Genomic DNA, 19,923 nt, shown 5'->3' on the forward strand with positions numbered 1-19,923 from the left:
ATATAATTCAGCCTTAAAAAGGCAGGAAATTCTGATGAATCTTGAGGACATTATGTGAAATGAAATCAGTCAATCCCCAAAAGAAAAGCACTGTATAATTCACTTATGTGAGGTGTATCAAGTGGTCAGACTCACAGAAACAGGAAGTGGGATGGTGGCTGCCAGGGCTAGGGGTTGGGGGGCGGGTGCGGAAGCAGAGTATGAGAGTTTAATCAGCATAGAGTTTCAGTGTTGCAAAAGGAGAAAGTTCACAACAATGTGAATATACTTCATACTACTGAACTGTACACTTAGAAAATGGTCAAGGTGAGGGTGTGCCTAGTTGGCTAGTTGGCTCAGTTGGTTGAGTGACAAACTCTTGACCTCAGCTCAGGTCTTGATCTCAGGGTGGTGAGTTCAAGCTCCACCCTGGGCTCCATGCTGGAGTTAACAAAAAATTGTTAACTACAATGAGATACTACCTCACACCAGTCAGAATGACTAAAATTAATAAGTCAGGAAACAACTGATGTTGGCGAGGATGCGGAGAAACACGTACATTGTTGGTGGGAATGCAAGCTAGTGCAGCCACTCTGGAAAACTGCATGGAGGTTCCTCAAAATGTTGAAAATAGAGCTACCCTATAGAGCTACCAAAAAACTGAAATCTTGCCATTTGCAACAATGTAGCTGGAACTAGAAGGCATTATGCTAAACAAAATAAGTCAGAGAAAGACAATTATCATATGATCTCACTGATATGTGGAATTTAAGAAACCAAAGAGAGGATCATTGGGGAAGAGAGGAAAAAATAAAACAAGATGAAATCTGAGAGGGAGACAAACTGTAAAAGACTCTTAATCCTAGGAAATAAACTGAGGGTTGCTGAAGGGGAGGGAGGTGGGATGGAGTAACTGGGTGATGGGCATTAAGGAGGGCATGTGATGCAATGAGCACTGATATATAAGACAGATGAATCACTGACCTCTGAAACCAATAATACATTATATGTTAATCAATTGAATTTATTTTTTTTAAAGATTTTATTTATTTATTTGACAAAGAGAGATCACAAGTAGGCAGAGAGGCAGGCAGAGAGAGAGAGGAGGAAGCAGTCTCCCTGCCGAGCAGAGAGCCCGATGTGGGACTCCATCCCAGGACCCTGAGATCATGACCTGAGCGGAAGGCAGAGGCTTAACCCACTGAGCCACCCAGGAGCCCCTAATCAATTGAATTTAAATTTATGAAAAGGGAAAAAATGGTTAAGATAGCACATTTTATTATGTGTTTCTTACCATGATAAAAAAAAAAAAAAAGGAAAGGAAATTAAGGTTGGCTTCCCAAAGAGTTTACCTCCTTCTCTCCATGAAAAGAAGAGACAGAACCTGGGGCTCACTGTGGGCCTTCACGGGCATCCCCTGAGCCCCTGAGCCCCTGAGAGGCAACTGCCTCTGTGCAAGCTGCTGGGCCAGGAGGTTGACCTCCTGTGATCTAACCAGCTCTGGAGGTGACCATCGTCCAAGATCCTCCCATGAAGAAACTGAGACTGTCAGTAATTTGTACCAGTCTCCAGAACTAAGTAGGATGGAGGTAACTAGTTTTATAAGAATTCTAAAAATGAGTGCACTCATTTGATCTAACAAATACACATCTGTGCCTACTATGTGCAAAGCACACCCTGTGGGGTGATCTAAAGCTAGCTGTCTCCTTCCCCGGTCCCCCCAACCCCCGAAGCTTGTATGTGAGTAGGAGCAGCAGACAGTACTCTGAAGCTGTGGGAAAGGTCAAAGGGAGCTTCTTTTGCATCCTGGCTGGGCCACTTGCTTGGACCCATTCCTCCACCTCTGGGAGGCTCGGCTGCACCGTCCCCTCCGGAATGGAGATGGACTCTTCCCTGGTGGGTCTGGATTGTGGAAGGACCTGAGCCTACCACAGTGGGTGGCTTTATTTGATGAGCATTCACTGGATCATAAAAAGCCACCAGGCAACAGAAAGAAGGAGCATTCTCCCTTAAAAAAAAAAAACAAAAAAAACACAAAAAACCCGTTCTCCTGTATAACGCTTCTCGGTGGATGGGGTGTTTCTGTATGTTTCCGGGGAGGAAATGTGAGGATTAAGCTATAGGATTGAAAGAATTTTCACTGCCACCATTAGAACCAGCTCTCAGTAGGCTCTGGCTTCCCTGACTCCAAAAGGCTCCTGCCCCTCCTCCAGGCTCAATAACCAGGTCCCCAAGGCCCCTCTGGAATCCCTACCATGCCCTCCATCCCCACCACCCCCTAGCACAAGGACCACAGCCACAGGGGGACATCCCTGGGACAAAAGCTCCATTTGCATCTTAATGACAAGGGACCTGAGGGAGAGGGATGCTTGGGGTATTGACTATGAATGAAATCACTTGCCCTGTAAAGCTAGCATTTTTCTGCTTTCTGCAGCTTCTGCCAGCACTGCCTCTGAGCTCAGTCTGCACCATGAAAGCCCAGTCTCAAAAGCACCTAATCTGGAAATTATGTGCTGGCCCGATGGCCACTCCCCAGGCTGATGATTTGAGACTGCTCCTGGTCACTACGAAGCGAGCAGTTCCATGCAGCTGACGGGCTGTGTCCCCTGGCTCTGCCTCATAAGAGCCAGGGCCAATTTCTGGCTCAGTCGTGGAGGCTGAACCCAATAGCAGCTTTGTGTTCTGGGGCTGCTCACTGGGCTGGGGCGTGCGGGCCAGAACTAGCCCCGGAGGAGGAAGGCCACTGAGGCCCTGAGCACCCCCAGCCTGGAAGTGGCAGCAGGAGCTGACAGTGAGGAACTGGAGACTGCCTGAAAGAGATTAAAAGGGCAAAACAAGGCTTCCTTAGCCTCCCTGTGGGACTCCCAGCTGGTGATATAGCCCAGACCTGCAATTAGAAAAACAACTGCCTGAGCCATAGCTCAGCTGGTTAAACTGAGTGTCGCCCGAGTATTTAGCAATTCTCATGCACAAACACACATATCCTTGTAAAACACACATGTCACTTTTTTTTTTTTTTTAATTATAAAATGATTTTCCGGCCCTCAGATTTTGATACATGTTTCTCTCACTAATTCCCCCATTCCCTGTCTCGCTCTCCTTCTTCCCGAGTCTGTGATCTCTGGCCACGAGGGTGACACTAAGGGCCAGGTGCAGGCCTACAAATATCACCTGGAAAAAAACGAGAAAAGGTTTGTGTTTCCTGCTTCTTGATGTTTGCTGACAGGGAAACACGACCCATTATGGTTTTTGCTGGAGAAAACACAGGGATCCCCCTTGTGTTAGCACACACACTTGCTGCTTCCTCCAAATGTGTCAGCCAAAATGCACTCACTAACTTATTTGGAAGGACATGTATCCATGGTGATCCTCAAAAAAAAAAAGAAAAAAAAAAAGCCTGGTCCATCAAAACCTATGCTGTGTGTGTATGGCCGCAAACAAGCCCTGATTATTCGTGTGTGCATTCGTATCCCTGTGCATATCCCTATGCATATGCATTAGCACTTACTGAAGCTCAGGGTCTCCTGTGTGAAGGACAGGAAGATGCTCTAGCTGATCTCACAAGCTGGGGATCAGGGGATGCGGAGGAAGTCCTGATAACACACAGTGGTTTGCACTGTTAAAAGCAAGACAAGAGGATCCAATGGTATCACTGAAGTTAAGGCCCATGTCATGGAATCTAGACTCAGGGGTGTCTGGGTGGCATGGACAGTAGAGCATCTGCCTTTGGCTCAGGTCATGATCTCAGGGTTCTGGGATCAAGCCTCACATCGGGCTCCCTGCTCAGCAGGTAGCCTGCTTCTCCCTCCCTCTGGCTTGTTCTCTCTCTCTCTCTCTCAAAAATAATAAATAGAATTTTAAAAAAAGAAAGGGAAGAAGGAGGAAACCTAGACTCAGTTACAGTTTTGGCTTCTCCCCAAGAAATGGAATCTTAAACGGCTCAATCAGAGATCACCTCGTTTCCCCAGTGAGGTATCTGCCTGAAGGACCTGTGTCATTCCCTGTGGGAGAGTAACCTTGCCACCACGGATCATTGGTCTTTTTTACTGGTTTACTGGTTTTACTGGTCTTTGCCAGTAAAACTTCCTTGTCCCACTCCTTTTTGCCTATAAACATCTTTCATTTCATACAACTCCTTGGAGCCCCTTTCCATCTGCTTGATGGGATGCTGCCCCATGCATGAATCATTGAATAAAGTCAGTAAGATCTTTGAAGTGTACTCTGTTGAGGGGCACCTGGGCAGCTCAATCACTTAACTGACTGACTCTTGATTTTCCCTCAGGTCATGATCTCAGGGTGGTGAGATCGAGGCCTGCATCAGGCTCCACATTCAGCGTGGAGTCTGCTTGAGATTCTGTCTGTCTGTCTCTGCTCCTCTCCCTACTTGTGTGCACATTCTCTCCCATTCAATAAATATATAAAATCTTTAAAAAATTAAAAAGCAAATAAAATGTACTCGGTTGTATTTTGTCTCACTAAACTCTGTGATGAAAGTGAAGGCCAGGAAACTCCTGGTGGTTCAGTCGGTTAAGCGTCTGCCTTCGGCCCAGGTCATAATCCTGGAGTCCCTGGCTTGAGTCCATGTCAGGCTCCCTGTTTGGCAAGGAGCCTGCTTCTCCCTCTGCCTGCTGTTCTCCCTACTTGTGCTCACTCTCTCCCTCTCTCTCTCATTCTGATAAATAAATAAATAAAATATTTTCTAAAAAAAAGAAAAAAGAAAGTGAAGGCCATGACCCTGGCCTGTGGGAGAGCTTCACGATGCTGAGCAGCCGTGAGGGGATAGCTGTACCTTCTTCCCTAACCCCCACCACAACCTGTCACAGTGAGGGGATTCACTTTTCTTTCAGGGCTTACATAATTGCTGAGCATCTAGAGTGAACCTGATCATTACTGCTGACCAACATCCAGATTGGAAAGCCCAGAAGGGCAAGCTTTGGGAGTCTGGTCCCACTGGGATATGTTACAGCAGTTTCAAGTATTGTCACACTCTCTTCTCAGGAAGCCAGGAAGGTGAATTCATCACAAGAAGGTAAATCTGCAAGGCTTCAGGGTCCATATTTGCAGACATGTAATATTTATGAGGGGCCTGGAAAACTCCCTACCATCGTCATCATTTCCATGTCTGTAAGGACTGGCCAGCTGGACACACCTAATACTGGGGTTTCCTGGGAGGCTCTGGCTGGTAGTGCAGAGCGAGTCTCCACTAGCCTCTGTCTGGGAGATCCCAGCTCTCCTCTGCAGGGAGCTCCCACAGCTCTCTCCCTCCACCCCCACAAAGCTGAACTCAGGGGCTCCACCCCCACCACATCAGGGAGCTTTTGGGGACACACTCTGTGCATGATCAAACTCTGGCCAGATGCAAGGGTTGATGACTTTATTCCTACTGGCTGGCAGAGATCAGGGACTCCCATGGCAAACAGACATTACTTTGTGGGAGGTACACTCAGAGAGTAAAAAGACTTGGATTTTGGTTCTGCTCTGCCCTCAAGAAACCTTGAAGAATGCTCTTGGCCTTCTGGATCCTCATTACTCTCACTTATGAAATGAGAACATCAACACACAGGAGGCCTTAGTAAATGCCTGCAGGATGAATGTGAGTGAACAACCACAAATCCTTGAGTTCCTTATGGTCTATACACGGCACTTAGTATGTGCCCCCAGCAACCACCTTCTTGGTCCTGAGCCCACAGCTATAGGGCCTCCCCTCTCTGGAACTCTGAAGGGACCCCCTTCCTCCCTTTTCTTCTCCAAACTCCCTTTACCTCCCCATCTTACTACCCACTGTGCCAGGAGGCCAATGAATCCCAGTTAATCCCCAAGTTCCCGCTGTACTAATTGCTTTCTTTCTTGTCCTTACTTGCCTTCCAACATGGGAGATGACGCTTCATTTGGGTAAATGGGCAGCTGTCCCAACAACAGGTAACTAGAAGGGAAATGGGGTGCCTGGGTGCCTCAGTTGGTTAAGCATCTATCTGCCTTTTGCTCAGGTCATGTCCCAGTGTCCTGGATCAAGCTCCATATTGGGCTCCCAGCTTGGGGGAGATTCTGCTTCTCCCTCTCCCCCTGCTTGTGTTCTCTCTCTTGTGCTCACTCTCTCTCAAATAAATGAAATGTTTTAAAAAAAAAAAAAAAAGGAAGAGGCAAAGAATGCCTCCAGGACCAGGAACCAGCAAGTCAGGGAGCTCCCTACAATGGGATGAATGGTGTCCCCCCAAATTCATGTCTACCCAGCGCCACAGATTCTGGCCTTATTTGGAAACAGGGCCTTAGCAAAGGTAACTAGTTAAGGATCTCGACGGGATTCTAACAGATTGGCGGCGGGGGTGGACCTAAATCCAATAGCTGGTATCCTTATGAGAAGAGGCAAGGACAGAGAGCGACATGGAGAGACACAGATGATGTGAAGACGGAGGTGGAGATTAAAACCAGGGGACACCATGAGCTGTGAGAAGCTAGAAGAGGCCAGGGATCTTAGAGCCTTCAGAGGGAACATGGCCCTGCAGGCACCTTGATTGCAGACTTCCAGCCTCCAAAACTAGGAGAGAATACCTTCCTGTTGTTTGAGATGACCTGTGTGTGGTACTTTGTTACTGAGGAAATGAATACATTCCCCAGGTTCCCTGGGCCCTACAATGTTCAAGGCAAATGGTTGGCGAACTTTGCAGAGGTCTGCCCACCTTCCGCCTCCCTCTAGAGACCCTCTCCCTGTGTGGGGCCCAGGGAGCCCACACAGGCTTGCAGCCATCCTACACCGTGAGCTTTTCTTAGTGCATTTGGGAACCAAACAAAAGTCCTTAAAAAGAAAGGTCGTGGACATTGATTTCTCCAAGCTACCTGCCTCATTTTTTCTCCAGGCCCTTCAGGATGCGATGTTTAAGTTTTCCAGCCAATCTCAGCCTGCCATGCAAGAGAACAGTATTCATTCGTTCACTCCTGCGTACGTCCACACATGCAACCATGATCTACTGACCGCTTCTCCCCAGAAGCATGTGCTCAGCACAGAGCATGGGAAGCACCCCTGCCCCTGCCCCTCCTGACTGTTCAATGACAAAGGGGCCATCAGTCCACCCTATTCTGTTATTATTAATGACAATAACGTCATGTTCTAACAGCTTTTGCATGTCATTTGATACACTGAGCCCCCACCTGCTTACAATCTGCTTCTCAGTAAGCAAGGAAGATGTTGACAGTTCGCAGCTCTGTCCCTCAAAGCTGTGAGTCCCTCAAAATATAGACGTACCAGCTCGGTTTGCTTCACTCATCTGTTTTTCTCAAGCTTTGGAGTAGAGCTAAGTACAAAGGATCACCAGCTCAGCCTTTTGAGACCCAGAAATGGGAAGAAAGGACAATGGGTAAAACTGAGGGAATTTTCGATGAGGCGACCAGAGGCCCAGCCATTGGGCACAGCGCGGGACACTGGCTGGGTGTGGTGGGACATCAGCAGGGTCCCTGGCAGGCCCTTGGTTTGTGGTCTGCAGAGAAATAGCCACGACACTCTGGGAGCACAGATTTCTCACCCATGAATCAAGAGTTAGTCTGGGTCCCTAAGATTCTTGACGTGCTGGGGGTCTCTTCAGTCTATGTTAATTGCTGGAGAGACTTTCTTTTCTCTCTTTCTTTTCTTTTCTTTCTTTCTTTTTTTTTTTTTTTTAAGATTTTATTTATTTATTTAAGAGAGAAAGAAAGCACAAGAGGGGGAAATATCAGAAGGAGAAGCAGACCCCCCACCGAGCAGGGAGCCTGATACAGAAATTGGTCCTGGGACTCCAGGATCATGACCTGAGATGAAGGCAGATGCTTAAACAACTGAGCCACCCAGGTGTCCCACTGGAGAAATTTTCTAGCCCGACTCGGAATTTTAAGGATGAGCAGAAGACAGTGTGTCCTCTTCTGTTATTACTGTGTAGTCAGGGGCAAAGGATTCCCCTGATCACGGTCCCACCATGTGCAGTGCAATGGGCTGGTATCCAAGCCTGGAGAGGTAAAAACGTAATTCCCCTTCCTCAAGGAATTTGTCATTGACTGGGGAAAGAGAGTCAACAAGCAATTATAAACATTACAATATGGTGTGATAGATCTTACACTTCATGTTATGGAAATATAGAAGAGAGGTCCCTAGCCCAGGCTGGTGGGATCGTGGGGGGGGGGGGGGGCTCCCTGGAAGAGGTGATGTCTGTGCTCAGTTTTAAAGGCTGACGACTAGAAGTTAGCTTCTAAGGCCAAGGGCTGGAGCATTTAGGCAGAGAAAGCATCCTCCAAGGCTGGATATGGTACAGTGAGCACAGAGGACCGACAAATGTCAATAGATCCATTTGCTTTTCTCTTCCTTATAACTGCCCCCTCTTCCACCTCTCATCCAGAGTTTACACCCACTCATCACCCTCTGTTCTCTTTCTCCTTCATTCTCTGCAGATGAGGAGAGGAATGTCATCTAGTGAGTTTGGAGCTAGTGAGGGAGCAGAAGAGAACACCACCAGTGTGGGGAGACTGGAAAGGTGTGTCCCGTGTCAGCCTCCTCTGCTAACACCGCAACTACAGCCTCCCTGTCTTCTTTAGCCTTTCTCTGCCCTCCCGTGAAATCCCTGTTCCTTCACGGTGCATGCCACCCATCTATAACCTCACCATCTGTCCCTGTCAGGGCCATTTCCCAGCTTCTCGACGACTCTGGCACCTAGTTCCCTAGCCTGCACTCCAGCCCCAGTCCTGCCATGGACTTGGGCAGAATCCATGTCTGGAACTTGGCCTCTCAGCTCCTTGATGCCCTCATCTCCAAGGACACCCTCCCTTTCGGTCACCTGTTCTCATGGTTGCACCCTGGACCTTGTCATCACCCAGGACTGCTCTGCTCCTCTCATAATCAGAAGTGGAGTTATCCCTGCTCTGTGACCACAGCTGCCTCCGTGTTCTAGCTCATGCTCTCGGTCCCTCCAAGTATACTAGGTCTCTCATCAGTACTACCGGGTCACTGCTTCCAGTCCCTTGTGCCCCATCCTCCAATATCCACTGCCCTCTCTACTAGACTCAGGTTTGTGGCCCAATATTCAGATACTTTATACCAATATTCTTTGTTGCCTTGCTTCATGATCCTTAAATCATCTTTGGCTTCTCCCTCCCTTCGTCTCCACAGCTCATCACTCACCAAATTTTATTGAATTTTAATTAACTTTGCAAATCACTCCCATCTTTCTATCTCCACTGCCCCACCTCATTCCAGGCCTCCAGCATCACTATCTTGACAACCAAAAATCCTGCTAGTCACCCTTCTTTCAATCTTGCTTCTGTCATACCAGCTCTCCCAGAGGGCAGCCTCTATGATTTCTTTTTAATGCAAATGAAATCAGTTGAGATCTTCTCTGGATTAAAACCCAACTTTCATAACGGCTTCTTGCCCTCAGGATGAAGTCTTCACAAGGCTCTGGAGTTTACAGTCTGGCCCTGCTCCCTTGGACCTCAGCCTGTACCGTCCCCAACTCAAACTCCAGGCTTCAGCTCTTAGTTTTTTGGGTTCCTTGACTACTGCATGCTCTGAACTGAAGTTGATGACAACAGGGTATGGCCCAAAGGGACGTGGGGCTCTACCATTCTGTCTTGCTGTAGGACATTGGGTTCTTCCAAAAATAACATTCTTGGTGTCAGGTCCCACCTTGTCTGTTTTCCTCTTCTTGCAGTGATGTCTTTCTTCCCTCCAGAGGAGAGATGGAATTTAGAGCATAGACTGGGAAGGATCCTGTGGACATATCAATGCCCCTACTAACTACAATGAGAATTATGAAATGACTATTTATTGAGAGCTTACCATGTGTCAGGTACCAGGCTAAGCACTTTCTATGCACAATTTATTTACTTTCCACCAGCCCTATGAAGTAAGTGTCATGGTCACCCCTATTTCATGGGAGAAAAACCTGAATCTCAAAGGGTTCTAGTAGCCTGACTGAGGTCACATTTCTGGTTACTGGCAGAACACAGCTCTGAAACTCTGTCGGTCTGGCTTCCAAGTTCATCATCTGAATCACTTTGTTATACTGAGTAGCTAGATGGGCAGAGGGTGGGTATCTCATTTTTTAAGAAGTGATTTTGGGAAAGGTTGGCTCCAATTGTTACTGCTTTCAAAGGGTGTCAGGTAAATTATGCTTATCTGTACCTTTTTTTTTTTTTTTAATACTTTTTTTATTTTTTATAAACATATATTTTTATCCCCAGGGGTACAGGTCTGTTCTGTACCTTTTAAGCTAAGGATCATTCCTGTTCCCAAAACCCTAAATCCCAGCTTCAGAGCAAACCATCCAGAGCTCCAAGGAGAAACCCCAATGACTATTCCATCCTGCTTGTCCTCAAGTCCCCAGACAGACCCAGACCAACACATCTCTAAGTGTTTCCTTGACAGCTCACCCAGCACCTTCTTCCCCATGTGTATGTCTGATCGAAGCAGGTTTCCATATGCAATAACATCCGAATTCCACGCCCTGCAACAACTGTGAACAATTTTCAGCCACAGTATAATGTAACTTGTGGCTGCAGGTAATCAGAGAATGCTAGGTGAGGATGAAAGAAAGAAGGTAAGAAGCATCCTGCTGACCACCAACCCTGCCAGACACTCTTGCTGGGCTTCAAGTCAGTGTGGCTGAGGGGAAATAAGCCATCGCCCACCCACTCACTCATACTCGCCCATGCCACAATTTAAGTAAGTGGCTACCAAGTGCTCAGCATTCCTTTCTGCTCTAAAGGTTCTGGAGACACATGAAACAGGCTCTGCTTCAGGGAGCTATCAGTTCCATAGGGAAGACAAGAAATGCACAATCGAAAGATTAGCACTGAGCATTCAGACAGCAATATACGAAGGGAGCACTAGAGTTTCCCCGAGGCCATAACTCTAGTCCTTCCTAGCTCCGTGAGCCTGAGTAGTTTCACGAGGCCTCTCTGAGCCTCAGTGGCCTCATCTGCAAGATAGAGGTTGTAACAGCTACCTCCATGGCTTGCCATAACAATCAGTCCGGGTAGGGCCAGAGAAAGTGATTTACAAATGCAAGAGATTGCTAAGGCCTCAGGAGCTTTGAAAATTAAAAAGGCAGAGTATTACTACTGCTCCACAGGGAGCAACTCAAATTACTAAAAGTGTTTTAAAATGCAAGAAGACCTCATGATCCCCCTGCCTTGGATGCTCTCCCTCTGCTAGCTGCAAAATCCACTCCCCTACATCCTTTAAATCTCTTCTTAGGTGTTACTTTCTCAGTGACATCCACCCTGACCACCATATTTAACAAGGCAAACTTCCCACTCCTCCCAGCCCAAAGTGTGCCTTATCCCAAAGCCCTAATCAATTTTCTCTCTTCTCAACTACTTACTGCCTTCTTGCACACTCAGTCACATACGTTTTATATTTATTGCACACCATCTGTCTCCTCAACGCAAGTTCCAGGAGGGCGGGGATCTTTGTGTTTTGTTTTGTTTTTTTCTTCATTAGTGGGTTTGCGACCAAAATGAGTGCCTAGTATCTAGCTCGGTAATTTGGGTTCCGTGCAAGGACAGAAAGTGAGGTACATGCAGAATGGCAGCCACGGCTGAAGACATTCAGGGAGGAGTGAGTGCGGGAAGACAGAATACAGAGTACAGATGTCGGCAGCCTGTCGGGTAGGACGAGGGCTGAGAGGTGCGTGACCATCATGTGTGAAACACAAGCACTTTGAAATCTCGGAACAAAATCAGAGGTGCGCCTTGAAGCTCACTAGAGACAGCTTGAGTCCAGTCAGAGGAATCCAGCTTCTGCTCAGACAGTGAAGTGACTCCCATGTCACTGGGGCAGGAATGGGTGAATGATTTCATGGAGAGTAATCTCAGAGTGTGTATTCATTTTCTACTATTAAGTAATAAATTATCCCCAAACTCAGACTTAGCACAACAAAATCGCATTATCTGAATGAATTTCTGTGGGTCAGGAACTCAGGCAGCTCAGTTGAGTGGTTCTGGCCCAGGTCTCTCACAAGGCTAAAACTAAGTCCTTGAAGTGGTCAGTTATTTGAAGGCTTGCTGGGGAGGAAAGATCTGCTTCCAAGACGGCCCATTCGCATGGCTCTTGGCAGGAGGCTTCAACTCCTTGCCATGCAGACCTTTCCATAGGGCTGCCTGAGTGTCCTGACATGGCAGATGGCATTCCCCAGAATGAGCAACCCAAGAAAGAATAAGGTGGAAGTCATGCACCTTTTCTGACCGATCCTCAGAAGTCCCGATCTGTCATTTAGGCATTGTCCAGCTGGTACACAGGTCTTCCCTATTTCATGTAGAAGGAGCTAACATAAAAGTATGAATACCAGGAGGTAGGGAGTATTGGGGGTCATCTTGGAAGTTGGCTGCCACAGATTGTAACTAAGGAAGGATTCAGAATGTGTGGATGGCAGCACCAATCTAGGGAAAGCAGTCGTCACCTCTTACCACCTTCCTCTAGCTCACCAGAGAAGACTGTCCAAAAGGCAGACTTTGTGCAATTGGTCATCGAGAGAAATCTAAGCCTTCAGTTATACACACTCTCCAAAGAAAGGTGTGTATGGAAATATCTTTGCTCCTTTGTGGGGGGCTGACATCCTCGGCTTGGAACCTTAGCTGTTAGACTCTGCTTGTCAACACAATTCTCTTGTTGATCTGCCATAAATGAACATAAGAACAAATCAGAATCCAAGAAAGGAGGAGTGACTACTCAACCTGAGGAAGAAGACCAGGGAGGGGAACACCTGCCACGCCCTTGGAAATCTTCTATCTTCCCTAAACAGTAAAGCTTCATAATTGTCCAGAAAGAGATGCATCAATTAGGAAAGAGTCTTCACCAGTGAAGGATTCAAAGAAAAGGAGAAGAGCCAAAGAAAGGGAACAGCTTTCAGGATTGGAGAGTCCTAGGGCCAGAAACTATAATGTTACATCCCTATCTTAAGCAAGACCATCCTTCACCCAAAACACGGATGGCACCTGCCTCTGTCATTAATGACCCCAAAAGATGAAGAGCACATGTTTGTTCTGAGGATCTTAACGTGAGGTTCTTTGGGCTTTTCAACCACGGTAGAAGAAAGGAAAGTTTCCTTGTCCTTATGCACTGCTACTTTCTCCTTATTTGGGATTTTCAATAAAAAGTGGCCTATGCCAGAAGGCATCATGTCATGTTACAATGCCAATCAGTAAGGCTCCACCTGAACAAAATGATGGGTGCCAGAAGGGTGAGGGTGGAGGATGGTCAGAATGGGTGAAGGGGAGTGGGAGATATGGGCTTCCAGTAATGGGATGAGTAAGTCATGGAGATAAAGGGTACTGCAGAGGGATTATGGTCAACAGTATTGTAATAGTGTTGTATGATGACAAGAAGGCCGCTACGCTTGTGGTGAGCCCAGCATAACGTATGGACCAGTGACTAAAGCTCCTTCCTCTTGCCGAAAATGTGTAAGAGCTTCTGGGTGGGAAGCGCCCAAGACAGCAGTGCAGATAAGTGGAGAGCATAAGAAAGAAAGTAAGCTTGAATTTTGTGAAAGTTTTAAAAATGTGCTTAATTTCAGAGATGTAAAATCAGGTGTTGAGTGAATTCAAAAGGAAAGCAGCTATAAATGCTCCCCCTCGAGTTCCTTAATAATAATAATAACAATTACTACAGTTAAGATTTAGGGAATGCTTACTTTTGCCAGGGACTCTAAAACATCTTGTATCTATTGCCACAAGTAACCATCACAACCCAGTATCTCGGTATTCATGTCTCCACTTAGAGATGAGAACCCCAGGCGATAGAGGTCAGCCAATTGGCCTAAGTTAACATAGCTAGTAGGTACACAGTCTGGATTCAAATCCTGCAGGCTTGCTCCTAAGCGCTCAGGCTTAACTATGTTGTATTTTAAGGGCTTAAGAAAGGGACTAAATGCTGTTAAGTGGCATTCATAAAATTCATGGTGAGGTTTACCAACGGGCTAGAAGTTATCCAGCCTATTGGGAGGTGAGCCCCATTATCAGTAGAGCCTAAGTGCTGTTGAATCCAACAGCACTTGGAATCTTGAAATTCCAAGATAGTGGGCAGCAGATAAAAGTTCTTTTGTTTTGTACCCAAAGAACCTGATACACAGGTCAAAGGCCTGGCCCAGGGATACCCAGGCCTCTACTGCCTCTGTCCAGCAGAAAAGCACCAAGCAGCTAGTTCTTAGGAGAGGCCTGACTTACTCCCGCATCTCTGCAAGATCCCGGGGAGGAGATCCTCTCTGCTTGCCCTGAAATCCAGCCCCTTTGTCCTGGAGATATGACAAGTTTCCATCCTGTGGCAGTGAGAAAGCAACACCAAAAGACCACAAGGTGGGCAGAAGTCTGAGTTACATCCTCTGCAACAGTTCGGTTTACCTCAAAGAGATGAACCTTCCCCAAGGAAGCCAGCCCTTCTGTGAATCCACACCTTCTCCTGCCCTCCCTCAAACTAGCGAGACTCAGGTGACTCTGCCTCCTTCTGCTCCCGCCCCCTTTTCCTCTGTTCTCATTGCTTGCTAAGGTTCATTCCCAGTGCACTGTACCCAAAGGAGTGAGATCCAGGCACAGAACAAATTCTTAGGTGGTCCTTGACATTAAGAATCCCAAGAATTTATTGCACCCATTCTTCTCCCTCTGCTATCTCCTCCTTTCCTGGGCTCATGTGGAAAGCTTGCTGTTATTTCAGTTTACCCAAGAAAGTGCCTTGTTAGTCCTATTCTCCACCCTTTCTTATTCTTCTGTTAGGTAGGTCAGAGAGGGCAATTGCTTTAGCATGGGACAGTCTGGCTTTAAGTCTCCCCCTGCATATTGGCCCTGTGACCTTGTGCAAGCCACTTACCTCTCCACACCCACCTCCACACAGAGGCAGCTCTGGGGAAAGAGGGATAACAACAGTGCCTACTTTGTAGCATTGTTGCCAGACCAAGAGTTGATATAAAAAACACACAGCAAGCGCTTGGAACAGCACCCTGCACACAGCAAGTGCACAGTAAACATTAGCTGCTAGGATGATTAGGGCAGCAGTAGAAGGATTGGTAAGCCCGGCCAATTGTCCTTCTAAGGAAGCTTGAGACGAAGCCACTTTCCCAGACCAAGGGTTCCTGGGGAACTGCTAGTGATGTTGCTCCCTGGGGTAATAGGAAGGAGAGAAGGCAATTATACAGCGTGTAACGAAAATAATTTCATTTCTAATGCCTTTCTCCTGCTGAGCCACTTAGAATCCAAACAATGACAACAAGGCAGGGGTGGAAATGAGCAGGGCAGGCACGTTCTGAAGGAGCCCAGTGATGTGTGGACAGGCCCCAGGACTCACTTTGGCTCACAGACATCTGCAGGGGAGAGTCTTTGGGGCTATGGCTGCTGCTCTGTGCTAAGCCACAGCTCCCCGGAATGCCCGGCTACCCAGGCTGGCTATGGGCCTATTCATGTGCCCTGGGGGAATGAGTCTGCTTGACTTCACCTCTCATCCTCTGTCTGGGAGCAGGTTGACATCACTTAGAGTGCTCCAGGGAGAGCCAGAGGTCCTCCCCCCTTCCCCTACCCATCACTGTAGACAGCAAAGAATCCCCATCTCCTCTTGGAAATTGTGAACATCAGATAAAAGAAAATTGCCCAAACTGCTTCAAACTGATGTCTTATACATACGTATTTAACATCCGCCTTTTCCAGGAACCCCCAAAGAGATGGCTTCTCATTAGCTCCCATCCCCATATACTGCCCCTCACACTCTCGGGCCCCTGAGTCTGGGGCACTGCAGCAACACAGCTTCTTCCACCTAGGGGAGAGGGGAGTCCCCAGGCCCCAGTGCATCATCTCTTGCTCCTCCCTGAATGCTAGAGCCAGTGGGAGCCTCTTCTCTGCAGAGAAGCGTTCCCATATCTCCTAGGGAGAGAAGAGGCTGTGCCTCCCCAGGGGACATCCCAGCTGCCAAATGTGTTGATTGTATGATAAACCCATTTATCAGGTGGAAGTGAAAGGGACAAGAAGAGGGGAAATGTATAGCAAGTTTCTCCCCTTTCTCTGGACCCAGACTAGAACAAACCCTGTGGCTGAATCTTGTAGTTTTACTCCTCCTCCCACACGGACTGACACTATAATCAAGCTATTTTCCACACCTATGCATTTAAATAATATGATTCTATTGTTTAAAAAAAATAAGAAAGCAATCTTCAATTACAATGGTGATAGGGACAGTTGAGAGGCAGGGATGTATTAATGTTGGTTTCTAACACAATTACGGTAATTTAAAAGGCTGGAGAGAGTATCAGCCTACCACCCCAAACCGGGAAATAAGCAACTTGCACGGCCTGGGTGGCTCCATGTAGTGTCCTGGAGAGCTGCAGAGCTTAGGCAGAACCCCAAAGCCAAGTCGTCTCAGGGTCATAAGAGCCCTATGGGGGCAAGGAAAGGGAAACACAGTGCTGGTTCAGCTGAGAGCCCATATACAGCTAAAGGTTACCTACCGAGGAGCCTGGTTCAGCTCACACCAAGCTGTGCCCTTCCAGCTGCCTGCGGCTTCCAAGCATTTGCTAGATGCAGGATGCTCTCCTGCTAAGCAGAGCTCCCAGCAAGATGGAGAAGCTTTGGCTGCCAAACCCAGTCCTGGTGGCTTGGGACTGGAAAGCTTACACCACTCCTTTTTCGGAGTACTTTGGTAACAAAAGAGAGATCACCGTATTCTAGACTAAGAGAAAAGCTACCCTGTTTAGGGGTGAGGAGAATCCAGAATGACCTCTGAGGAGCCCAAATAATCTAAGGATTTAACATCCCAGTTACAATGTCCAGGGGGATATGGGACTGACTAGGTAGCCATGCTAAGTTCTTTTCAAGACCTCAAATCTTAGGTTACTGTGACCTGTGATATGCAGCCTAACTCTGGGAGATTCATTTTGGGGTTCTGACTTTATAAAACCTCAACATCGGTTCGCCTGTCGTTTCTGAGGGGCCAAAACACCTTCACTGCTGGAGAGTCATACGTATTCAGCTACAAGGGAGGGAGACATGGGGGGTTGGCAGACCAGAAAACATGAGTCACTAGAAGGGGCAGCGTTGGCTCAAGGAAGTCTCATTATTCTTCTCCTCTCCCCCCACTGCCAAACCTCTCACAAACTCTGCTATTTTCACAGCCATGCTTCTTCCTCAACACCAAAATACAACTTTCACTTGCAGGGAAGATAAAGACAGCTCTTTCCAGGCCAAATCCACACGTCTTTCCCCTTATACATATACATCCCTTATACATACATTTCCCCTTATACAATAGAGACCTCAGACCAGTCTAGCTTCAGCACGTCAATCCCAGGTGAATATGAGACTACATTTTTTATGAGACCCTGAGTTCCCTTTCTTTCCTCTGGTTGAAGGAGGAACACAGGGTTTCTCTCAAGTTCAAATTCTCCTATATCATTGCATGTTCTAGATAGAGATAATCCAACCTTGTGAGTAAAGTTGGAAAACTGACTAGCCCACGAGCATCATCCCTGGCCTTATTCACCCCTACAAGCTTGCTAGCTTAAAGAGCCAAATCAATACAGCCAATATGTCACAGCGAGCAGAGCACAAGTAGCTACCAGCCTTGGGGAACATGACGTGCTACTAAGCTGAACTAATCACTCCTTGGCATTTCAGGAGCAGTTGGGTTAGCAGACCACAGTACATATATAATGAAAGACAGTAATTCCCCCAGAAGGGGTGGGCAAGAGGAACACAATGGGTTGGCCCCCAGGGGAGGGCAGTTACTATTTACACAGGTCAACATAATGCCATATTGGTGATTCCTAGAGCCTAAAAATCTGATTTAGAAATAAGAAAATACCAGGAGGATCTTGGAGGAGAGGAGATCAGGCTACACACTTTATTTCAGCAAAGGGACTGAATCCGGGGGTGGTCCCTCCATCAACAGCCCCACGCCTGAAGAACTTAACATGATAAGCAGCAGGAGGCAAGAGTCAGTTATAAAGGCCTGAATCATGCTCCCTGTAGTCAAAGTATGAACTTTCATGAGCAATGATTTCTTAACCAGCGTATACATGAATCACCCAGAAATATTGTTAAAATATACATTCCGGGTCTCAGCTTGAGACTCCATTTTTATCCAGCTTCCCAGGTGATTCAAAGATAGGGAGTTCATTAAAATGAAACAACCATTAGAGAAATCCTGCTCTGGACCCATATAACAAATCAGAATCTTCCATTTCCCAGTACCTTTTATCCCCAAGCTGTGCAGAGAAGGTAGCAGGAACTGAGAATGTTTTTCAAGAGAGACCAAGGCTGGGGTTACCATTGCCCTGCCTCAGCTCTAGGTCTAACCCTCTCAAACGTCTTCCCTGTCAGATACCCAATTTCAGAGATACCTACCACCACCCATGTCCCTATCAGATATGCCAGGAATCCTGAACATCAAGCAAAGAAGTCAAATGCAGGGACCCAGCAAATCAGCCCACTAAGTTCTCTTGCAAATGGTCACATTCACCAAGGCCTCTCTTTCTGCCCACCCTCCTCAAACAGCAGCAACAGGGGAAACATGAGAAGAATGAATTCCTTTTCAAGTGGTCCTAATGCTGCGGGATGAATCAGGGACAGGCTGAATATTTGCATCCCAAGGGGAAGAATCACTGATCACCTACTTCCTGGGAAGGAGCCAGGATTAACCTGAAAGGTTTACATCCTGGTCAAAAATCCAGAAATGATCCGATCTGCCAAAGGAACTGGAGAGGGATCCTCAAAGTGCCTTGTACCTCCCCAACCTCAGGAGCCCCCAGCACAAAAAAGTAGTGGGGTGCCAGGTGGGGCAGCATCACTCGCTCAGATAGCTTCCCTGTGGCTGAGAGAAGGGCCTGTCCCTACGGAGCTGTGAGCTGCGGCGCTGTGACTTGTGTCCATGGCGAAGCCTGTTGTGTAGACGCACACGCACTCTCTTACCTCTGTTCTTCAAGAGGAACCCACTCACAGGGCGCCTGTGCAGACAGGGATGGGGACGCGCTCCCTCTGGCTCTTAGAGCTGCCTCTTGTCTCCGCACATGACCCTCTCGAAGCTCTTGGTCCATTCCACAATTAAGCAGTCACCCTCCGCTACTGCCCCAAACGTCACCCCCATTCCAAGGCCGAGATGGGTCCGAAACCCCAGCCTCCCCACTCTACAGGATCTCGGAGAGACGGCGAAGTAGAACGTATATTCAGTACCAAGGACAGCGGCACACCGGGAGTATGAGAGTACAGGCAGAATCGGCCTCTTCCCTTGGGTCTGTCCTCAGAAACGAAAAAAGTCAAAGGTCCCGCAAATGTAGACTTGCCAAGAACAACCCTTCTCCCTCCGAGGCAATCAGAAACTCTGGCCGCGCGCCCTGGGGTCCCGGGTGGAAAGTGCCCTCCCGAGACCATCGGGAACGGGCCGCCCTGTGAAGCCTCAGCTCGGCAGGGCTGGCTCTAGGCGCTCCGCGAGGAAGCTGTCCCGGCACCGCCCGCCCATGCCTGGAGCGAGGATTCCCGCCCGGGCCGCGCAAGGGACGCCAAGAGGGAGGCAGAGGGCATGGCAGTGCTGTGTTCCTGTCGCCCCCTCTCCGTGGTCCAATGGAGAGGTTCTCTGTGGAGAACCGGGTAGGTCCCCGGCAGGCGGCAACAGAGTGGCCGGACAAACTTCTGCTCCCAGTTGCGCCACCCTCCGAGCTCCCTCCTCCTCTCCCTGCGACTGCCTCGGTCCTGGCCGCCTGTCGCTCTGTCCTGCACGCGCTTACCTTCAAGCCATAGGGCGCCCGGGGGCAGAGACGGCGCCGGCTGCTCGAGGCTTCCAGCTCCCGCCTCATCCACGCGCGGCCGCCCCTCTGGCAGCCGTCCCGGCCGCCGCTCTCCTCGGCGGGTCGCTGACTCCCGGCCCCGCCGCGCGGTTCAGAGCCCCGGCGGGCAGGCGCTTGGCCGGCTCCTGCCCGCGGAGAGCAGTGGACCGGCCGCGGCGGGGCGGGGCGGGGC

General features: G+C 48.3%; 1 protein-coding gene across 3 annotated transcripts in view; it reads right to left on the reverse strand.

Annotated features, from left to right (window-relative positions):
- The window catches only part of DRD2 (dopamine receptor D2), a 66,744-nt gene that overhangs the window by 35,981 nt on the left and 10,840 nt on the right, over positions 1-19,923 (reverse strand). For 2 of the 3 annotated variants that reach the window (XM_059181075.1, XM_059181061.1), the window contains exon 1: positions 19,692-19,822. The exons of the other annotated variant lie outside the window; for it this stretch is intronic. The gene's annotated coding sequence lies outside the window, so the exon portion shown is untranslated. Of the gene's footprint in view, positions 1-19,691; positions 19,823-19,923 lie in introns of those variants that run through there. 3 annotated transcript variants of the gene reach the window in all.

Source organism: Mustela lutreola, chromosome 1 (genome assembly GCF_030435805.1).
Source record: "Mustela lutreola isolate mMusLut2 chromosome 1, mMusLut2.pri, whole genome shotgun sequence".
NCBI lineage: Eukaryota > Metazoa > Chordata > Mammalia > Carnivora > Mustelidae > Mustela > Mustela lutreola.